This window comes from Solanum pennellii, chromosome 2 (genome assembly GCF_001406875.1).
Source record: "Solanum pennellii chromosome 2, SPENNV200".
NCBI classification, from domain to species: Eukaryota; Viridiplantae; Streptophyta; class Magnoliopsida; order Solanales; family Solanaceae; genus Solanum; species Solanum pennellii.
The window spans coordinates 51,248,400-51,269,162 of NC_028638.1; the positions used below are offsets into that span (position 1 = coordinate 51,248,400).

General features: G+C 34.4%; 1 long non-coding RNA gene and 2 pseudogenes across 2 annotated transcripts in view; 1 reads left to right on the forward strand and 2 right to left on the reverse strand.

Annotated features, from left to right (window-relative positions):
* Positions 1-20,763, reverse strand: part of LOC107010661 — a 51,496-nt gene that overhangs the window by 12,363 nt on the left and 18,370 nt on the right. The window contains exons 7-14 of one of the 2 annotated variants that reach the window (XR_003576782.1): positions 20,692-20,731; positions 20,516-20,597; positions 19,436-19,599; positions 19,109-19,332; positions 18,883-18,939; positions 17,786-17,886; positions 17,303-17,428; positions 17,075-17,190 (exon numbers count right to left, since the gene is read on the reverse strand). This is a non-coding gene — a long non-coding RNA (uncharacterized LOC107010661). Of the gene's footprint in view, positions 1-17,074; positions 17,191-17,302; positions 17,429-17,785; positions 17,887-18,882; positions 18,940-19,108; positions 19,333-19,435; positions 19,600-20,515; positions 20,598-20,691; positions 20,732-20,763 lie in introns of those variants that run through there. The other variant, XR_001455739.2, reaches the window with a different exon arrangement.
* On the forward strand, positions 8,725-10,685 carry LOC114076112 (annotated as a pseudogene).
* LOC107010131 lies at positions 10,821-11,893 on the reverse strand (annotated as a pseudogene).

Consider the following 20,763-nt stretch of genomic DNA (forward strand, 5'->3'; position numbering starts at 1 on the left):
AAGCATTAGTTAGCCAAATGAGCTGGTGAAGGAACACCATGAAATAGAAATTTATTTCTAAAATCTCGTAGTTCATCTGAGGTGCAGTGCCTAGCAACAGTTCAATCAGCTCGAGAGAAAACAAGTTTTATTGAACTTCCACAGAATGCAAAACTTCCACGTCCTCATAGTCTATAAACGGAGCAGAGAGAGTAATAAGAATAAGAAAAGCAGAAGGTCTATACAACCTCATCTGTCATCATCATAGCCTTATCCTATAATTAAAAGCTAGCATTGGTAGATAGACCTTACCCCGATCCTTTGTAGGGGACTCAAGAAGTTGTCCAACAAGAAAGTACAATTCCAGGTGATCCTTCAAAAGAAGGTACAACTTCAGATGATTCTTCAAAAGAAGGTACAACATCAGATGATCCTCCAAAAGAAAGTTAACATCAGATGATCCTCCAAAAGAAAGTTAACATCAGATGATCCTTCAAAAGAAGGTACAAGCGACAGTTCTTTAGCTCGACAAGCAACATGTTTGATTGAATACAATGGTTAGGTGATGGGTGGGAAAGAAACATGAATCAGCTCAAAAGCTTAGAAACCTGTCATGGCTGCAAGCATTAGTTAACCTTGTGAGACAGAGAAAAGTACAAAATGATATGGAACTTTCCCCATAATCATGCAAACCCACATGAGATGCCAAGCCCAGCAACAGTTATTCAGCTCAAGAGAGAACATGTTTGATTGATTGCTGCCATTTTGAGTAATACGGGGAGAGTACTAAAATAAATGGAAGGTCATGCATAATATAACCAGAAGGGAGGTTTGTGAGAGAAAAAAACTGAACATGCGAAGCCAAAACACGGTTAGAACAAAAACATTGAAATCTGTCGTGGCTACAAGCATTGGCTAGTCAAGTGAGATGAAGAATAAACACCATGAAATAGAAATTTAATTCCAAAATCTCATAGACCCACCTGAGGTGTCGTACCTACTACCAAGCAACAGTTTAATCACCTTGAGAGAAAACAAGTTCTATTGAAATTCCACAAAAGAAAAAAACCTCCACTTCCTCATGGTTTATTAACAGAGGAGAAAGAATTATAAGAATAACAAAAAGAGGAGGTCATGTGTAATTTCACGGAAAGGGTGATTTGGGGAAGGGGGAAAGGAAACTGAACTTTGCCAAGCCGAAAAACGAATCAACTCAAAAACATTGAAATCTGTCTTGACTGCAAGCATCAGTAAGCCTTATGAGACGGAGAAGACGTACCATGAAATGGAACTTACTCCTAAATCTCATATACCCACCTGAGGTGCCATGCCAAGCAACAGTTTTTCTGCTCAAGAGAGAACTTGTTAAATTGCTTTTTTTGAATTTTACATGAGTGAGTAATAAGAACTAGAAAAGCAAAAGGTCATGTAGTTTCACCAAAAGGATGATTATCTCAAAAGCTTCGAAACCCAGCATGGCAGCAAACACCAGTTTGCCTAGGAGACAGAGAAGAAAGACCAATAAGTGGAACATTTCCCAAAATCTCATAGACCCACCTGAGGTGCCGTGCCAAGCAAAAGTTCTTTAGTTTGACATGAGACATGTTTGATTCATCGATGGATGAAAACCTCCAAATCCTCATTGTAGAGTGAGTACAAAGAACAAGAGAAGAGAAAGTGCATGTGTAATATCACAAAGAGGGTGGTACGATGAGGGATAGGTAAGAAACTCAACCGAAAACACGAATCAGCTCAAAAGCTTAGAAACATGTCATGGCTGCAAGCATTAGTTACCCTTAAGAGACAGAGAAAAACCACCAAGAAATGGTACCTCTTCAAAAATCTCAGAGACCCACATGAGATGCCATGCTAAAAAACAGTTTTTCAGCTCAAGAGAGAACAGGTTTGATTGCCCTTTTGAGTTATACTGGAAATAGCGCTAAAAATAAGAAAAATGGAAGGTCATGTGTGATTTCACCAAATTGGTGGTTTGGTGAAAGAAACAAAATTGAACTCTACAAAGCCAAAACATGATAAGCTCAGAAGAATTGAAATTTGTCGTGGCTACAAGCATCAATCAGTCGTGTGAGATGGAGAAGAAACACCATGAGATAGAAATTTAATCCCAATCTCATAGACCCACCTGAAGAGCAAGAAGAACGATTGAACTTCCACAAAAGACAAAACCTCCACATCCTCATGGTTTAATAAACGGAGCAGTGAGAGTGATAAAAAAAAAAAAAGAAGAGGAAGGTCATGTTTAATTTCACGAAAAGGGTGGTTTGGGGAGGGTGGGAAGGAAACTGAATTTTTCCAAGACGAAACACGAACCAACTCAAAAGCTTTGGAATCTGTCCGTGGCTGCAAGCATCAGTTAGCCTTATGATACAGAGAAGATGCACCATGAAATGGAACTTTCTCCTAATTCTCATATACCCACCTGAGGTGCCATACCAAGCAACAGTATTTCAGCTCAAGAGAGATTTAAATTGTCTTGTTTGAGTTATACAAGAGAGAGTAATAAGAACAAGAAAGAAGATGGTCGTGTAGTTTGACAAAAAGGATGATTTAGCGACAAAAATATTGAACTTGCAACAACCAAACATGATTAGCTCAAAAGCTTGACACCCAGAATGACTGCGAGCATCGGTCTGTCATGGCTGCAAGCATCGGTAAGCCTTATGAGACAGAGAAAATGCACCATGAAATGGAACTTTCTGCTAAATCTCATATACCCACCTGAGCTGCCATGCCAATCAACAGTTTTTCAGCTCAAAGAGATCATGCTAAATTGCTTTTTTTGAGTTATATAAGATAGAGTAATAAAAGAAAAAGAAAAGTAGAAGGTCGTGTAGTTTCACAAAAGGGTGATTTACCAACAAAAAAAGTTTAACTTTGCGACGCCCAAACATGATAGCTCAAAAGCTTTGAAACCCCGCATGGCTGCAAGCATCAGTATGCCTATGAGACAGAAAAGAAAGACCAAAAAATGAAATTTCTCGAAAAATCTCATAGACCCAAAACATGAAGTGCCATGCCAAATTAACAGTTCTTTAACTGGACAAGCAACATGTTTGATTGAACATCGACAGATGAAAACCTCTAAATCTTCATTGTGTATAAAACCGAGTAGAGTGAGTATAAAGAATAACAAAAGAGGGAGTGCATGAGTAATATCATGAAAAGGGTGGTTTAGTAAGGGGTGGGAAAGGAACTGATACCACCTTAACATAGCAGGTCCCAATGCCTATAGCAACAGATACCTGGTGGGTGGAGAGTTGAACTAGGAGTACACTACCTATAAGAACAACAAACACAAGAACAGCCCTATAAGGAAGCAGCAAAGAAAGGAACATTGAGAATTCGTTGAAGTGCCTCACTGGTCAATACCTTTTGTGCAAGCAATACACAAATTCACAGGTACAATTAGTCTAAACAATTAAAAGTTCTCAGCAGCCCACCTCTACTGATCCTCAAAACATTTACAAATTAAAAAAAGATGAACCAAATAATTCCCTATTTCTTAGGTGGCACACTTTTTCCATTTTTAAGAAATAATCAAAGTCAAACAGTCTTAGACCATGTAAAGGAAAATAGCATATGAAGTTCTACAATGCGCGTCAGTAACGCATGAAGTTATATACTGCACCAGAAGCTTAATTTGTAATCAGAAGGGGTAGCGTGTGAAGATAGGCGGTGTCATTTTATAGCTTTCAAAATGAAAACTTTTTGTAAATACACACGGAAAAAAATAATTTAGAATACGCACAAAAGTCCCACCCGTCACTGCCTTTTGTGCAAGCCACAGACAAATTCACAGGTGCAATCAGTCTAAATGATTAAAACTGCATGAAGGCGCGACTTCTTATAATTAGAGTTGTGCGAGTGGGTTCAATAACAACTCCACGTCTTTCCATAAAGAATGACTTTGTGGCACCATCATAGAGCTGTTGAAACACTCCTAAACAACCCTTGTGAAAACATAATGACATTGAACTCCAAATAGCCTCAAGCATTCGCTTAATGTCCCTTAGAAAAGTAAAAACAGATTCTTGAACAAACTTAACACACACGGCTAGAATAATAACATCATTTTATTTTGTTTTGAAAAAGAAAAGATCTCTTGAAGATCCTAAAATATGCGTTAAAAAGACAAGTTCTTGATTTTTCTAAAATAAAGAAATCCAATTTAACTTCAAAAAGACGACAATTTCTTGGTTTTTTCCTTAGAAGGAATGTATGCAAGAATTAAAAGATAATCTGGATAATTAAGTTCTCGAATCTGGATAATTAAGTTCTCGAATTTTCCATGTTTCTTTTTTTAATAGAGAGAAGGATACCGGAATCATCGGGGATTCTAAGATTTGGGGTTTAGGGTTTTGATCGGAATCGTCACTGGGACAGCAATCCAGTGGAGAATTCTTGATCTTGATCGGTCATCGACAGCATGCGTGAATTCCAATAAACTCATGTTGTCGGATGGAAGAACACCAAGATGGGAAAATTGATCTTGATCGGCCATCGTCACCTGAGAGCAGTGACACGATTATGCTTGTGAGTTGTAAATTTAGCGGCTACCTTTATTTATAGTTTTCAGAAACGCGGAAAAAAACTACGCGAAAAAAAAAAAACTACGTCTAGATTATAGTTAATGCAAATTACAAAATATATTATTTTTAGTTTTAATAATAATAATAATAATATATGGAGCCTTTTTTAGTTGTTTTATATAAAATTTCAGGATTGTTTAATAATTTAACTTAAATTTAATTTTAAATTAAAAATATAAGTTTATTTTTTAAAAAGAAAACAAAATCAAATCAATTAAAATTCCTATCGGCTTCTAAAATTTTTGATTTTTTCAAGTGTATCTAATTAAGGATTATTTTATCAAATAATATTAATTTTTAGTTATTTCTAATAATAGATTTATTAACTATTATTTAGATTTAAAAAGTAACTAATAAAAAGCTCTATTTTAAAATATTTTAGATTTAGAAAGAAATTAAAAAAGCTCTATTTTAAAATATTTAAAATGGCATAAAGGACAAATGTTGTTGATGAGGATCAAACTTGCGATCCCCAAGCTCCCCTGCGTGCGATTTAACAGCCCCAAGAACCACTTGGCTATACATGCCTATTGGGCTCAAAGTGTCCAAAGGTAAGTAGTCATTCAGGATATCATTTTACTTATATATATACAATATAATTTTCCGACGAATTCCTTTCTAATTCAATTTATGAATTCCCAATAATTACAAACTTAAAAGCAAAACTTCTTTATATATGTTCAAGGCGAATCAAACCCCCATTCAAAAGGGCATGCTAACTATAAGTGTCTTTTTCACTAACTCGGGACCAAGTGACTGCTTTGTTAGAAAGTTCTCAACAAATATTTATTGTATATTTAATAAATTCTCCATATAAATATAAGGTTTGCGCAAAAGTCATTCCTGAAAACCCTAACTTGATACCCTAGATCCGCCGCGACCTTTAAGTATGCAAGGCCAATCTACTTTGCAGCTCTGGATTTGTAGATCAAATTTAACTCAGGGATGTCCTGTCCTGACTCATAAATGATTTTTGAGAATGTATCCTGAACTAATTTTTTCCTAGTTGATGTCAAGTTGTAGTGTATTTTTAATTAGATGTGTTGTATGAAAAGTACATTCGGTTAACAGAGCAATTCTTCTGCTCAAATTCATTCTCTCATACATGCCAATTTCAATTGTGCAGTAGTGGATAGACTCAAACTGGTTCTTTTCTAGATGTTGCAACACCAAACGGTTTGTTTGGGCTTGGTATCGAGAAGATATCAGTCTCTAGTATGGTGTCTCAGGAAGGTTTTATGGCTAGTTCCTTCTCCGTGTGCTTTGATAGTTATGGGGCAGGGCGGATTAGTTCCGGAGACAAGGGGAAGAAACCCCTTTTACATATCTTGCGGACCTATCCTATACAAAGGTTTAGTTTATTTCAATTTCTCTTTAACAAGTTTGCATATTTTAGTATTCGACAGGTAAAAATATATTTAAAAAGATGATTGTGCATAAAAAATTATTAGGTGATCTCAGCATCATCTTTAGTTAATGCGGACACATCCAAGTACTATTTAATTATTAAATCATCATCTGAAGCAAGGTGTTGTTTGAAGTAGTCAACATAGAGGCTTACTTGCAAACTGTGGCTAAATGGAAACACCCTCCCAAGGTAATCTAGGTTTTAGATGATAGAAAGTGTCTTTATATGCATAGTTTATTCACATATTGTCGTAACAACCCATTTAATGTTTTTATTTCTAGTTTGATTTGAACTATAATTGGCGTATGGTTGGTAGTGATGAGAGTAAAGAAGGAGGTGTTAAGGAGCGGAGCATAGGGGAAAGAAAGTGATTGGCGGTTTATCCTTATTAGTCTACGCTTCCTCTTAAGTGTGGTATTTTTGGACTATCTCTTAGGTTTTATCGCTTCTTTATATCAATTTACTTGGTTGTAGTCTCTTGTTGCTCTTATTATTATAAAGTCCTAGCATCTCATTGGATCTTCTTTACTTTCTTCACCAGCAACCACTAGTCATTTCTCATTCAAATGGAACTACAAATAACAACAAGAAACGGGGTTATCATAATAATGGGTACATAAACTATTCAAATAAAGGCAATTCCTATCGTCAAAACTTAGATTAACTTAGGAAGACATTTCAATATAACCAAAGATTTGGAAGAAAGTCTCTCTTCTGACTTCTTCAAGCAATCTCTTCTTTCAGATGATCTATGATCTATTAATGCTTTGATGTGTCTGCTTTAACTGAGTATATTGTTGAGATCCGCTGCCAACTTTTGATGGGCAATCCTCTTTTCGATAATGTTTTACTTATTCAATGGTAGAATTATACAAACTTGTTAAGGAGATATTTGGAAAAAAACTTAAGCATATCAATTTGACTTGTCCTTAATACTACACACTTAGAATATCTCCTTGGGAAATGAAATATGAGTCAATTCGCGCAACACTACGAGGAGATAACTTGAACAAGAACAAGTAGGTTCTATGATATTTGTCACAAATTTGATCACCTATTTGACCTTGGATAAAGTGTTGGTATTAGTGTATTACTACCTAAGAATGGTACAAAATATTTGAATACACTTAAGATTTGAGCGGCCACAAGTGATTCTTATGATTCAATTCAATTTAAATGGGATTTAATGATTTTATTCAAATTATATTGGGAATGGAATTGAAAGTATATAAGGTCGAGTTGAAACAAATTTACACTAGATCCTTCGTTTCAAATGTAAACAAAATTATTATTTGACATTTAATGCATTTTGTTCTATGTCAAATAATTTATTTTAGTTTGCTTTGTCGGTTAATTTGTCTTTGTTAATAGAAATACTTCTATTATTTTGGTATAAATATTGAAAGTATTTATTAAAAACTTGATTTCTAACTTCCACAACAATAAATACAATCATGAAATTAAATTTATTTCTATATACAATTGCAATATCATAATGTTATATTTTAAATATTGAAAATATTTATTAAAATATTGATTTCTAACTCCACAAAAATAAAAACAATCATGAAAGCAATTTTATTTCTATATACGATAACAATTGAGATAATGTTATATTCTAAATTATATTAATAATTTTATTCAATACTACACTCTAAATATCATGTCGTAAAAGAAAACTTTGAATTTTACCCCCACAAAATAACCAATATACTTTTTTTCTTTTTCAAGTTATTATTTATTTTTTAATTTTTTCTTCCTTTATATTTCTCAAGCCCTTTGCTGTAGACATTTTCATATTTTGTTTTTTCTTTATTTTTTAACTACTTATATTTCTTTGTTTTGTATTTAAAATATTCCTTAGAATTTGAATATTAATTTTTTTTCTTGTCAAATTTCCCTGTTAAATAGTTTATCACAATTGATATTAAGAAAATATTTATTATAGAAAAATAAAATTTTTATATTTTTTAATCTTTTGATAAATACATTATCGAATTATTAATTTCTTAATAGTTAAACATTGTTATTTCTTTTAGTCATGTAATTTTACATTTCTTCAAATTAATTAAAAATATTGATACTTCATTTTAAAGATTATTTCAATAATCAAGATATGAATTTAGTGGTCATATTCTGTAACAAATATTTAAAATATGTTTACGCAATATTTTCTTTCAAAAACATGTCAAAACAAGCTTAGCATTTATTATTGTTTTTAAAAAGTTAATTAATTAAAAAATATTAATACGTCATTTTAAAGATGATTTTAACAATCAAGATACGAATATAGTGGTCATATTTGAAACAAATACTAACAATATGTTTACGCAATAATTCTTTAAAGCATTTTTAGGAACAAAATATTAACTATTCAACACATTTTATTTTAAATTAGTTCAAAATTTTCTTTCAAACACATGTCAAAACAAGCTTAGCATTTATTATTGTTTGTAAAAAGCTAATTAATAGAAACTCTTCATTTTAAAACAACTATAGAAATTTCTTTATGAACCAATTTTAAAAGTAAAGACATGTATGAATTCTTCTAAATTTTCATTTTAATAATTAATTATACAATTATTTCGCCTTTAAATAATATTAAAGTTACTAAAATGTCATTGTTTAATAGATATTTTTTGTTTAACGAAAATATCACACTACAAAAAAAGAAAAAAAATCTATAGAAAATTTGTGTCCAAATTAAATGTCACATCATTAGGATACACATGACATTTAAGAAAAAATATTTGGTTATATGTTATTATAAATCTATTACCACTTTTTTGATGCCATAACATAAAAACAAACATTCTAGTATATTTATGAAATGACAAATTGTCCCTTGGTCGTCCTCAACTTGGCTCTTCTATATAAATGTAAAGTTTGAGCAAAAATCTTACCCAAACCCTAACCTCAGCTTGCTTAGTACAAGTCAACTCCTTTGTGTGAATTGTGAATTATTACATAAGAGCGGCGGGGTGAGGTTTTACATTGTGTGTGGTCTGTGTGATTTGTGAGTTATTAAATAAGAGCGGCGGAGTGGTACCTTGTGTGCCGTCTATGTGATTTTTCCTTCTATAATTTGTGAGTTATTACATACGCGCGGCGGAGTGAAATTTGACCTTGTCTGCATCCCGATAGCAGCGGATGGATAGCGTAGATCTGGAGGCTTAGCCCTGAAAATCATAACCGAGTAGCCTAGATTCGCCGACTTGGCGATTCATGCTTAAATTGTTCATAAAACCCTTACCCAAATACCCTAGATTCGTCGACTTGGCCATTCATGTTTAAATTGTTCTTGAGAACCCTTACTCAATACCTAGATCCTTTGACTTGGCCATTCATGCTTAAATTGTTCCCAAATTCCCTTACATGATACCTTAGATCCGTCGGCTTAGCCATGCGTACTTAAGTGTTCACGAAAACCCTAGCCCTAGATCTGCCACTGCCTTCAAGTATAATGACCAAGCGAATTTGTTGTTGTAATTTGTAATTCCATTTGAATGAGAAATGGCAAAGAAACCAGTAGGAGAATAGGAAAATGAGGGTGATTCAGGTGGTTTTCCCTAATCGGTCTGCAATTCCTCCAAAGTAAGTAATTTTTGGATTATTTTTTATGTTTTGTAGCTTTCGTTATCTTAATTTTACTTGTTTTTAATCTTTTATTTTTCTTATTTAACATTCCTTACAATTTGTCAGACCTGGAACAAGGTTATGATGATAGCCAAACTCCAGTAATCAGAACAATGCCTATAGAAGAAGAATCCACACATGATCTGACAGTTTATGTAGCCATAACCGTAGCTGCTCTGGTAAAACGTCAAGCGCAGGATAGTCTGATTGATGCCAAATTATTGGTTAGGTTTATCTTTAACCTAGAAGAAATACCAAAGCTGATGAATGAATGGGGCATGGCTACCAATGCGGCAACTGTTGTTTCTCGCAATATTGTCATGTCTAGGCTAGTAGATCTACTGGTTCCTTTCTCCTCAACAAAACCGGATAAGGTAATCAATAAGCCCATTAATAAATGCCAAGCTCCCCATGCAGGATCTGGACAAAGTGTTATGCCAAAATCTGTGCCCTTGACAATAACTATGAAAAGTGATTTGGTTAATGAACAAGGGACCCCTCCTCAGGTTGAAACTGCAAACATTAGAGAGAATAAGTCAATAGCCTATTCCACTTCATAGCTTGATCTGCAAAAAAGATTAAGAAACTGATTAGCAAACATCGAGTACCTGACAATGCAAAAGAAAAATCCTTGGTTATTTTTGAGTTAGTTTCCAGATATGGTCCAACCAGCTTGCAGCCTAAGCAGTCTCTTTCACAAAATGTTGGCAATACATCCTCGATGACTAGTCACAACGATATTATCAATTACTGCAATTCGTTGATCAAGCAACGTAGAGAAAAAAACTGAGTTTGTGGTTGATGAAAGCTTACAAAGTACGAATCCTCATGGTACTACACAGGAGGCATGTTTGTTAAAGAACCAAAAACCAATTATGTGCACCTTGACACCTTGTGTTTTCTTTAACAAACCTAAGGGATGACGTAATGGCTCCTTTTTTCACTTCCTGCATGATATATCTGGTAAAAAGAGGTATGGGAGGACATCAGAATCTCGGGATTTGAAGAGACTGAAATAAAGTGGGGAACATTAATATGGCATGACTCAAAGAGGTTTTCTTTTCTTTATACAGGGAACTACTAGTGACAAAGCAGTTGCACATTTGTTCAAACTGCTTTGTCACTAGTAGTTCCCTGTATAAAGAAAAGAAAACCTCTTTGAGTCATGTCATATTAATGTACCCAACTTTACTTCAGTTCTTTTGAATCTCGACCTTCTGATGTCCTCCCAGACCTCTTTTTACCAGATATATCATGCAGGAAGTCACAAGAGGAGCCATTACGGCATCCCTTAGGTTTATTAAAGAAAACACAAGGTGTTAAGCTGCACTGAATAGATTTTTTATCAAACTTGCCCCTGTGTAATACTATGATGATTTTATTTTGTAAGCTTTCATCAACCATAAACTCAGTTTTTTCTACATGTTGCTTGATCAGGGAATTGCAGTAATTGATGTTATCCTTGTGACTAGTCATCGAGGATGTATGGCCAACATTTGGTGAAAGAGACAGCTTAGGATGCAAGCTGGTTGGACCATATCTGGAAACCAACTAAAAAATAACCAAGAGCTTTCCTCCTGCATTGTCAGGTACTTCATATTTGCTAATCAGTTTCTTAATATTTTCCAGATCAAGCTCTGAAGTGGAATAGGCTATTGACTTGCTCTCTCTAAAGTTTGTAGTTTCTACCTGAGGAGGGTTTGTTGTTCATTAACCAAATCACTTTTCATAGTAATTATCAAGGGCACAAAATTTGCCATTGACTTTGGCCAAAAACTTTGTCCAGATCCTGCATGGGGAGCTTGACATTCATTAATCATTTCATTAATGGGATTGTTAATTATCTTATTCAGTTTTGTCCTAGGCAAGGGATCACTGGCTAGACATGGCAGTATTGAGAGAAACAGCAGTTGCAGCATTGGTAGTCATGCCACATTCATTCATTAGCTTTGGTATTTCTTTTGGGTGTAGGAGAAGCCTAACCAATAAGTTGGCATCAATCAGACTATCCTTCTCTTGATTTTTTGCAAGAGCCGCTACAACCACGGTTATAGAAGTTGTCAAATCATGTGTTGGTTCTTCTTTTATAGGAAGTGTTCTGATTATTGGAATTTGGCTATCATCATAACCTTTTTTCAGGTCAGACAAGTTGTAAAGACTATTAAATAAGAAAAATAACATATTAAAACCAAGTAAAATTAAGACAACAAAAGCTACAAAACATAAAAAATAATCCAAAAATTACTTACTTTGGAGGATATACAGACTTATTAGGGAAAACCGCCTCAATCACCCTCCTTTTCCTATACTCCTGCTTACTGGCTTCTTGATTCTCTTCACCAGCAACCACCAACCATTTGTCATTCAAATGAAATTACAAATAACAACAATTAATGGGGTTATTCCAACAATGTGTACAAAAACTATTCAAATAAAGGCAATATCTATGTTTTTTTTTTTTTACTTTGTTAGTATATAAATTTTTATGAAAGAGATTTCAATAAACCTCCTTACGCCTCTTAACTCAGAATCCTAACCTTGTAGGGTATGGATGTGTTATGAAGTGAAGATCAGTGTAGCAAAATTATGGAGAGGTGGGGATTCGATATCGGAACAAGGCTACAGTAGTAACTGAATTTTGGAAGAAGTAACTAACATTAGAAAGGAACGACTAGGATTTAATGGGAAGCAATGGTGAGGATGATGCCACGTAGATTGAAGGTGGTTATATAATAGTGGTTAGAGGAGAGAGAAGGATAACTAACTTTTGGAAAAGTCACGTTTCTTTCCTTTCTGCTTCTCACGTTTCTTTCCTTTCTGCTTCTCTGTTTCTCTTCTATCTTTTTCTTTCTCTGTACTTCCTTTTGTTCTCATCCTTCTTCTTCATTACTCATTTACAGCTTTTCTATGGAGGTTATGAAGTTCTTAGTTGATAGTTCATTACGTGTAATAGAGACTTCCGATTATCAATAAAGTTGGTTTGGTTTCTGTGATTTCCAATTCAAATTGTAAATTGAATTTGTGATCCTATTAAGGTCATAACAGGATGATCTGTAACAGGATGATCTGTAGAAATATACGCCTCTTAACTCAGAATCCTAAACTTATAGCGTATGGATGATCTATAAAAATATGCATCTTTGTTGCCCAAAGTCTTACGCAAAATCTTTTAACTTCTTGCCGTACATATTTACAGTGAGTTTAATCGCATATTTTTTTTTTATTTAGATAAAGACGTGCGGTACTATAGTTAAAGAGCCAAAAAATTTCAATTTCACCCCTAAAGTACACTTTCCATTGGTTCCAGACATCTAAACTTTGATGAATAGACTATAAGAGCCAATCAAGCTGTTCACATTTTTAGTTGGTTCTCCTTACATACAAACTCGACGATCTATTACCGCTACTTTGAGGAAATTATGAACATTATAACATAACTTTATCAAATACGTCAAGACTCCCCATCTTTTAACACCATCTGTACAACACCATTATTGTATATATATAAAGTTTCACGTACAATATCATATGCAGATCAAGGATCATGTTTTGCTAGATCACTGAATTCTTCCTATCATTACAAACGCTTTAAGATCTCGTCTTATTAGATCTTTTTGTTCTTTCTATCACTACAAGCTTCGAACTATCGAAATATTAAAAATATAAGTATAAAAAATATTAACATTTCTTAATTCTTAGATAAAAGCATTATACCCAAACGTTCTCAGAAAAATAAAATTAGATAACATAAGTTTTTCTATTAGAACTATAAAAACAATTCAAATAATAATAGTAAAAATATATGTATACAATATACATACACTCTCTTGAATGATGAAAAAAGAAAGCTCAAAAGTCTTCCAAGTAAGTAGAGTAGGAGTCAAAAAAACATCTAAATCACTCATCATCTAGTCACAACAAATTTCATTCTCACCTACTTTTCCCTCCCAAAACCAAAAACACCATTGTTTTTTCTTTGTTTTTCATTCAAGTTAATTGTAAGCAAAAAAAAAACTCATCTTCCTTTGTTTAACAAGATGACATCAAGTAGTCAAAAAGAAAAAAGATTTTTATGAAACCTAAAAAAAGTGTAGGAATAGATTTTGATGATAAACCTCTTTGGAATCATGTTAAAGTTATTTCGATGGCTCCAAATGGGGGTGGGAATAGGACATGGTCTTGTAACTATTGTAATAAAATAGTTACGGGATCATATAATAGGGTGAAAGCAAATCTTTTGAGATTATCGGGTCATGGTGTTCAAATATGTAAAGAAAGTAGTGGTGATATATATGCGATTTTGATAATGGAGCATGAACAAGCGGAAAGAAAACGAACCAATGTTCAAGTTGATGTAAGAAAAAAAGTTGATTATATATCACTTCCGGAGAGAACTGATCTAATTCAACAAAAAAAACGAAAGAGTTTGAGTAGTGGAGCTATCGAAAAATCATTCGGCATCTATGAGAGGAATACGGCCGACAAATTAGCCGCTAGGTTGTTCTACGCATTAGGTTTATCATTTAACTTTGTCAACACTCCTTATTTTAAAAAATATTCTAAGTTTCTAGCCGAAAATTCCATTCCCGGTTATATTCCCCCATCATATAATAGATTGAGGTCAACTCTTTTAGCTCAAGAAAAAACACATATTGATACAAAGTTGCAACCAATAAAAGGTACATGAAAAAAGAAAGGATTGTCGATTGTTCGGATGGATGGCCATGACATGGCACATGCACTTCTTCAAAAACATTCGGATTTGTGTTTGTTGAAGGTTGGTGAAACAAGATTTGCCTCACACATCATTATGACCACCCGAATTCGCAAAGTAAAATCTTCTTTGGAGAAAATGGTCATGGATGATGAATGGAAGAATTATAAGGGGGATAAGGAAATTAAAGCCAAGACATGTGAAATAAAATCCCTTATAATGAATGATGAAAAAAGGGATAATTGACTGTTTCTTGAAATTTACGGAACCAATTGTTGATATGCTAAGAAGTGGCGCTATTGATGGTCCAAAATTACATCTATTTATGATATGTAGGACTCAATGATTGAGAAAGTCATCTTTGAGCATGAGGGAAAAGATCTCATTTCCGGTCAATCAAATTTTTTTGATACTATTCATGTATTCTTGTGGCTAGGTGGAACAAAAGTAACACACCTCTACATTGTATGGAACATTCTTTGGTTCCCAAATATTATCATGAATCATGGCTTTAAGGAGAGAATGGAATTCGAAAGCTAGCTCCCAGTGAAGATAGTGAAATTTCATTGAATAGAGTCAAGTGCTTTCAAAGGTACTTTAAAGATTCTAATGAAATGAAACAAACCTCATTGGAGTATGGATCCTTTTGTAGTGGAAATGGCTATGTTAGTGAAGATTCTCTTTCTTGGTGGGCAAATCATGGGGTCTCGGCTCCACTTTTGCAACAATTAGCTTACAAATTGCTTACTCAACCGACTTCTTCCTCTTGTTGTGAAAGAAATTGGAGTACATATTCTTTGATTCACAATATCAAGAGAAATAAGTTAGCAACTTCAAGAATCGAAGATTTAGTGTTTGTACATTATAATCTCCGGTTGTTGTCTCGCAAGAAAGAGAAATATATAAATGGGCCAAACAAATATTGGGATGTTGGTATGTCTATATTTTCTTTAATTATTTAGTTTGAATGGTGTTCTTTTCTTTTTATATAAGATCTTCTAATATATTTATTCTTTTTAATTTATTTTAGGTGGAGATCGGTTTGATATTGATGAGACAACTAATGATCTAACCAACTTTCAATAGATGATCCTCAAATTGAAGGTGTGATATTTGAGGAAGAGTTTGAAGATTTGGAAGAAATTGAAGAAGATGTGGAAAAGATAGCCAACTTAATTAAGTAATTTGATAATTGACAATATTTTGTTGTTATGTTAATTTTAAGTTATGGATTTTGTTCAATAGTATGTTTTACACTTTTACCTGGCGTATTGAATATTGATTAGTAATTATGAATATCTAAATTGTGGATAAATATCTTTGTGTAGCTCTTGAATTTTAATAATTGTAGTGTTTTCTTCACTTTTCACTTTGTTTCAACTTTCAAGAGTTACTATCCATGTTCTAAGGTTAGTTCTTCTTTCCAATTTTAATTGATTCTTTTAGTTATATTTATTCTGTTGTAATTTGTAAATGCTTTTAATGTTTAGTTTCTATTTTGTTGTCTTTGTAGGAAGAATAGAAGAGTAATCTCATCTTGAAGAACGGAAGATAGAATTCTACAAAATACATGTAAGTTTATCTTCATAACTATATTTTTATAATATTGAAACGTTTTTAGTCGTATCCCCGCACCCGTATCCATACTCAGATTCGCACCCACGAATCTTAAAATTTGGATTTCACCGAATCCGACTCTCGGATACGCATTCGTCTCGAATACCCGCACCCGAGTCCGAGCAACTTAGATGTGAAGGAGAACTCTGCTTGTTCCGGAGAGAAACTTGTGGCTTGTTTCTCTTCTTTTCTTTCTAATTTAGATGATTTTATGACAATGAAGGTTTTAGGTAGTTTCCGCCTAGTTTACTAGGCTTAGATGAAGTAAAACAATATAGTATATGAACCAAATGATGTAGTTTAAGACTGATACGACCAAGACTTAAACCTGACCAAGTGCCTCCCACGAGAGGCTTCACGGGCCGTCTAGAGCATCATGGCCCATCTAGTGGGTTGTGATGATCCCCTGCCCGACAAGGCCTCACTAACACGGACATAACTTTTTACTCCGGGCTCAGTATTAGGCAAACTTGGTGACGTTGGAAAAATGACTCAAAGACATCTTATTTGATAGGTCATGGGCAACCTAATTAATTTTGTGCTGAAAGATATGATCGACTGATGTTAACCCAAAACTCAAAACCTGATAAGCCCCATTCACGGACGACTTCACGGTCCGAGCCATGGATCGTCTAGCCGTTCGTGGTCCTTCACAGTGACCTTGGGTGCAACCTCACTGTCTGGGTGACAAGTACAGCCTAGGGACAGTCTAGGATGGTCTCACGATACCCATAACGGGCGGTGGACCACTAAACGGCCCGTCTAGGGTGCCTATGAAGGTTCCATGGTCCATTTGGGTTTGTGGACTTACCCGCTTGTCCTTTCTAGACCTTTCTCGAAGTCCGAGGTGTTACAGAGACGAGGACATTTCGAGCAATACATGATGAAGGAACTTCAGATATGAAAGTCTTCAAAGCTATGCTAGCAATATCACAATGCTAATCTTTTCCATTAAGAAATTTATCACAAAGCCTATTAGTCATCTCTAGAATTTGCTGGTCACAAACCTATGGTTATAATATGAAAAACATTAGGACCATTTTAGTAGGGGGTCAAATAAGAAGCTCCAAGTCCAAAGACAGGAACAACACGAGCATAAGAAACAAAAAATGAGAAAAGGTCATACCATTTCACAGCCAATCTAGAAACTTTTAGTTTAAAACCCTCTTTGCTTAACTCATTTAACAATTCAGAAATTGCCATATATAAGTAGTATTTGTCCCTGCCTGTCATCAGCAAAAATGGAGCCAAACTAAGTCAAACTGCACATTTGGATGGAGAAATAGGAATTAGTTACTGCAAATAAATGTGTAAGAAATGGATACAAGAGAAAAATACCATGAGATGCTTGCCTTCGCAGAGTGTGTTTGTAATAGAGTCAAATTCACCATTTTTGGGGACCTCCAAGGTTTATACTATCCCTAGTCTCTACCAACAGAAGGAAACAATTGCAGTTTAATTGGGCTGCAGATGGAAAAGATAATAATGATGACAAAAATACTAATATTACTAATTTACAACATTATCATTTTAAATAATAACAATAACTAATCATGTGAAAATTCGCAAAGTTTCAATTCACAGTATAATAACTCTAACAAGTGTCTTGCCAACAAGGATTTACTAGTCAAAAAGAAACCTACATCACCGAAGAAATTTCTGCATAGGAACATACTGATTATTAATCTTCATATATTTTTAGAAAAATAAAATAATACTATCAACCTCCTAAGCACAGTTAAAGTTCCCAAATAGCCAATTAAACCAGGAAAACATGAAACTAGAAACTACGTCGCCAAAAGGTGAAAAGAGTAGACAAACCTGCGCAAGCTGATCCTTATCCAGGGAATACAACTCACTAAAACTGGAAGCCGTGCCACAAATTCAGGTACAAGTCCATACACAGTGAGATCACTTTCTACCTAGAAAACGAAAGCAATGTGAACAAATGCTTTCGATGCATTTGGCTTTTATAATTTCACGAGAACAAAGAGTCATGAAATCATTAAATTATAGTGATCCGGAAAAGAAAACTAAGCTCAAGTTACAGGAATTTCCTCAAAGATTCCAATAGTGATGAAGTAACTACAACATCAGTTAGACCACCAACTCTCATGTTAGTTCGAACAGGTGCTCAGAATCCAATTAAAGGATTTTGCCGTCTCGGAGTAACGGAATAATAAGTTGTACCATATTGAATCACTTCACCTAAAAGTGTTTCATGAAATTAGTTGAGTTTGACAAATAACCTTTCTGAATTGTCTTCTCTAAACCAACAAAAGCTCCAGCACAGGTAAAAAAGATAGCTTTAGCTATCTGCAGATTAGTGTAAGGAAAAATATAAAGAGCAGTCAGCATCTAGAAAGAACAGCGAAGAGCTATTGAACAAGAAGCTCTTAGCCCCAAGATAGGAACAACACAAGAAACAACAATTGGGAAAAGGTTAAACAATTTAAGAAGGAAAATGAAATATTTGGCAGGCCGATGTTGATTATGCAACATGCTCTATAATATGAAAAAGACTACAACCATTTTAGTAGGGTCAATAATAAGCTCCTAGTCCCAAGACAGGAACAACCCGACAACTTCACAGCCTTGGTAGATAATTGTTTCAAGGAATATAAACCAGTATTTGACTTGACTTCCCACTCCCAACATATAGTTTAGCTGAAGAAGTGTTGTTTCTTGTTTGTTGAATAGGTCTGAGTCTGCGTCTGACATCTGATTTTCCTTGGCCAAACATTCTTCCCTCGTAGAAATTGTTTTCCACCCCCCAACTTAATCCAATTGATTCGAAAAAGCACTAAACTATATTACCATCCAAATAGCAAGTGGTAAGTATTTTTCTAACAAAACTGTTTGCCTGCATTTTTTTTAAAGAAAAATTAGATAAAAAGGTTTTAATAGATTCAGTATACCTGAATAGTATCGCCAGGTGGAAGATTCCATGCTCTATTGTCAGGTACACTTACAATCTGAAGAAGAAATGAAGATAAACTCGGCAAGTGAGATTATTGATCTCCGGAAAATACTTCAAAAGGGAACACATTTGAAGTGAACTAGAACTATGAACTTAAAAAGTTGTTTACATGAGTAATAGGCAATAGGAATGAACAAAAGAAATAATTTGCAATAAATACCCACAGTTCCTTCAAGCATCTTCAGCAGCGCCTGTTGGACATCCTTCTCAGATACATCTCTGCAAATGTTAAGGCTCTCAGCCTAAACAGGTGACTAATTATAAGGATGACTTCAAAGTCGATTATCCATATCCATGTAGATAATAATTTTTGAACTTCTTGGCTAATTATCAACTTCCTCTATGTAGAAACCCCTTGCTGAGTTGCTTTGACATTTAAGTCAGCAGCCTGCAAACAAACATGAACACCAAAAGTTTATAATAGAATAACTATGCTGCTGATAGTGCAAAAGTGAACCAGATTACAAAAGAGAAACCATGCTTGACAATACCTCAAACATGGCTTCAGTCAAAATAATTTCTAATTATAGATCTTGAGCCTTGTGCACCAGTGCTTTTGGCAATGCCTTCCTCAACGTAGGCACTAAATAGATTCAGTATACCTAAATAGTATTGCCACGTGGATGTTTCCGTGCTCTTCGGGTACAGTTGCAATCTGAAGAAGAAATAAAGATAAACTTAACAAATGAGATTATTGATCTCAAATAATGCTTCAAAGAGAACAGATTTGAAGTCAAGGAACTACGGAATTTAAATTTGTAAGCATATTTACAAGAGTAATAGGCAATTGGAATGAACAGATGAATATACTAGAAGTGAAATTGTGCATCCCTGAATCCCTCAAAGAACCCCACAAAGCTGCAAAGCCCCTCAGGTACTCCATACCATAACCAAAGTAGTGTCCAAAACATCCATCAGATATACTGTAGGTGATGTTTTACAAACAAACACAGCCACACACGTTTAATTTTCTTCAGTTGGTTGGCTTCTATATCCATGTATTAAACCTACTATTGAAATCAGATATTTGAATTATAAGCAACAAGTTCAAGACTCAAGAGTACTTCTGATCTAGATTATGAATGCAAAGATTCTGAAGAAGTTTGATATGTAATTGTTGGAATGTGGTAGCAGCACCTCAAGCTCCAATTCTTGAGGGAGAAAGATGATTTTACTACTGTCAACATCGAGAAAAGGATCAAAGAAAAAGAGAAAAGGCAAATATTGGAAGAAGCTACCGTTTAACAAAACATATTGAGTTTATGCTCTTCCCTTCTTAATGTCAACAAAGAGTCCACAATATAGCACTTAAAAGCAAAATGAAGAACTCCTAAAGTTCCCCATCGAATCGAATAGATCAAAACAACATTTAATAATCGGGGTGTAATTCCCATTCGTTGGACGAATTTAATTAGGACTTCATCAACAAATACTATGAGAATACATTATAAATTTTTTGTAAGTTGGTCATCAACCTCCTAAGCACAGTTAGAGTTCCTCAAAAGCCGATTAAATCAGGAAAACGTGAAAGTAGAAACTACATCGCCAAAAGGCAAAAAGAGTAGAAAAACCTGAACAAGCTGATCCTACCAAAACAGAGCAGCAGGAATCTGAAATTATGATTCAAATCAACCAAACCTGCCTTCTCTCTCTCTGCAAAAAAATAAAAAATAAAAATTCCGAGGGTGATGTTCAGGTCAACTTGCATGTGTCACGACTATTATGCCTCACAGTTCCCGTGCAATACCTTGATCTGAGTTGGAGAAGTTTCTAACAATCCAGGAGACCTGTGATACAAGACATGGTTAACATCATCAGC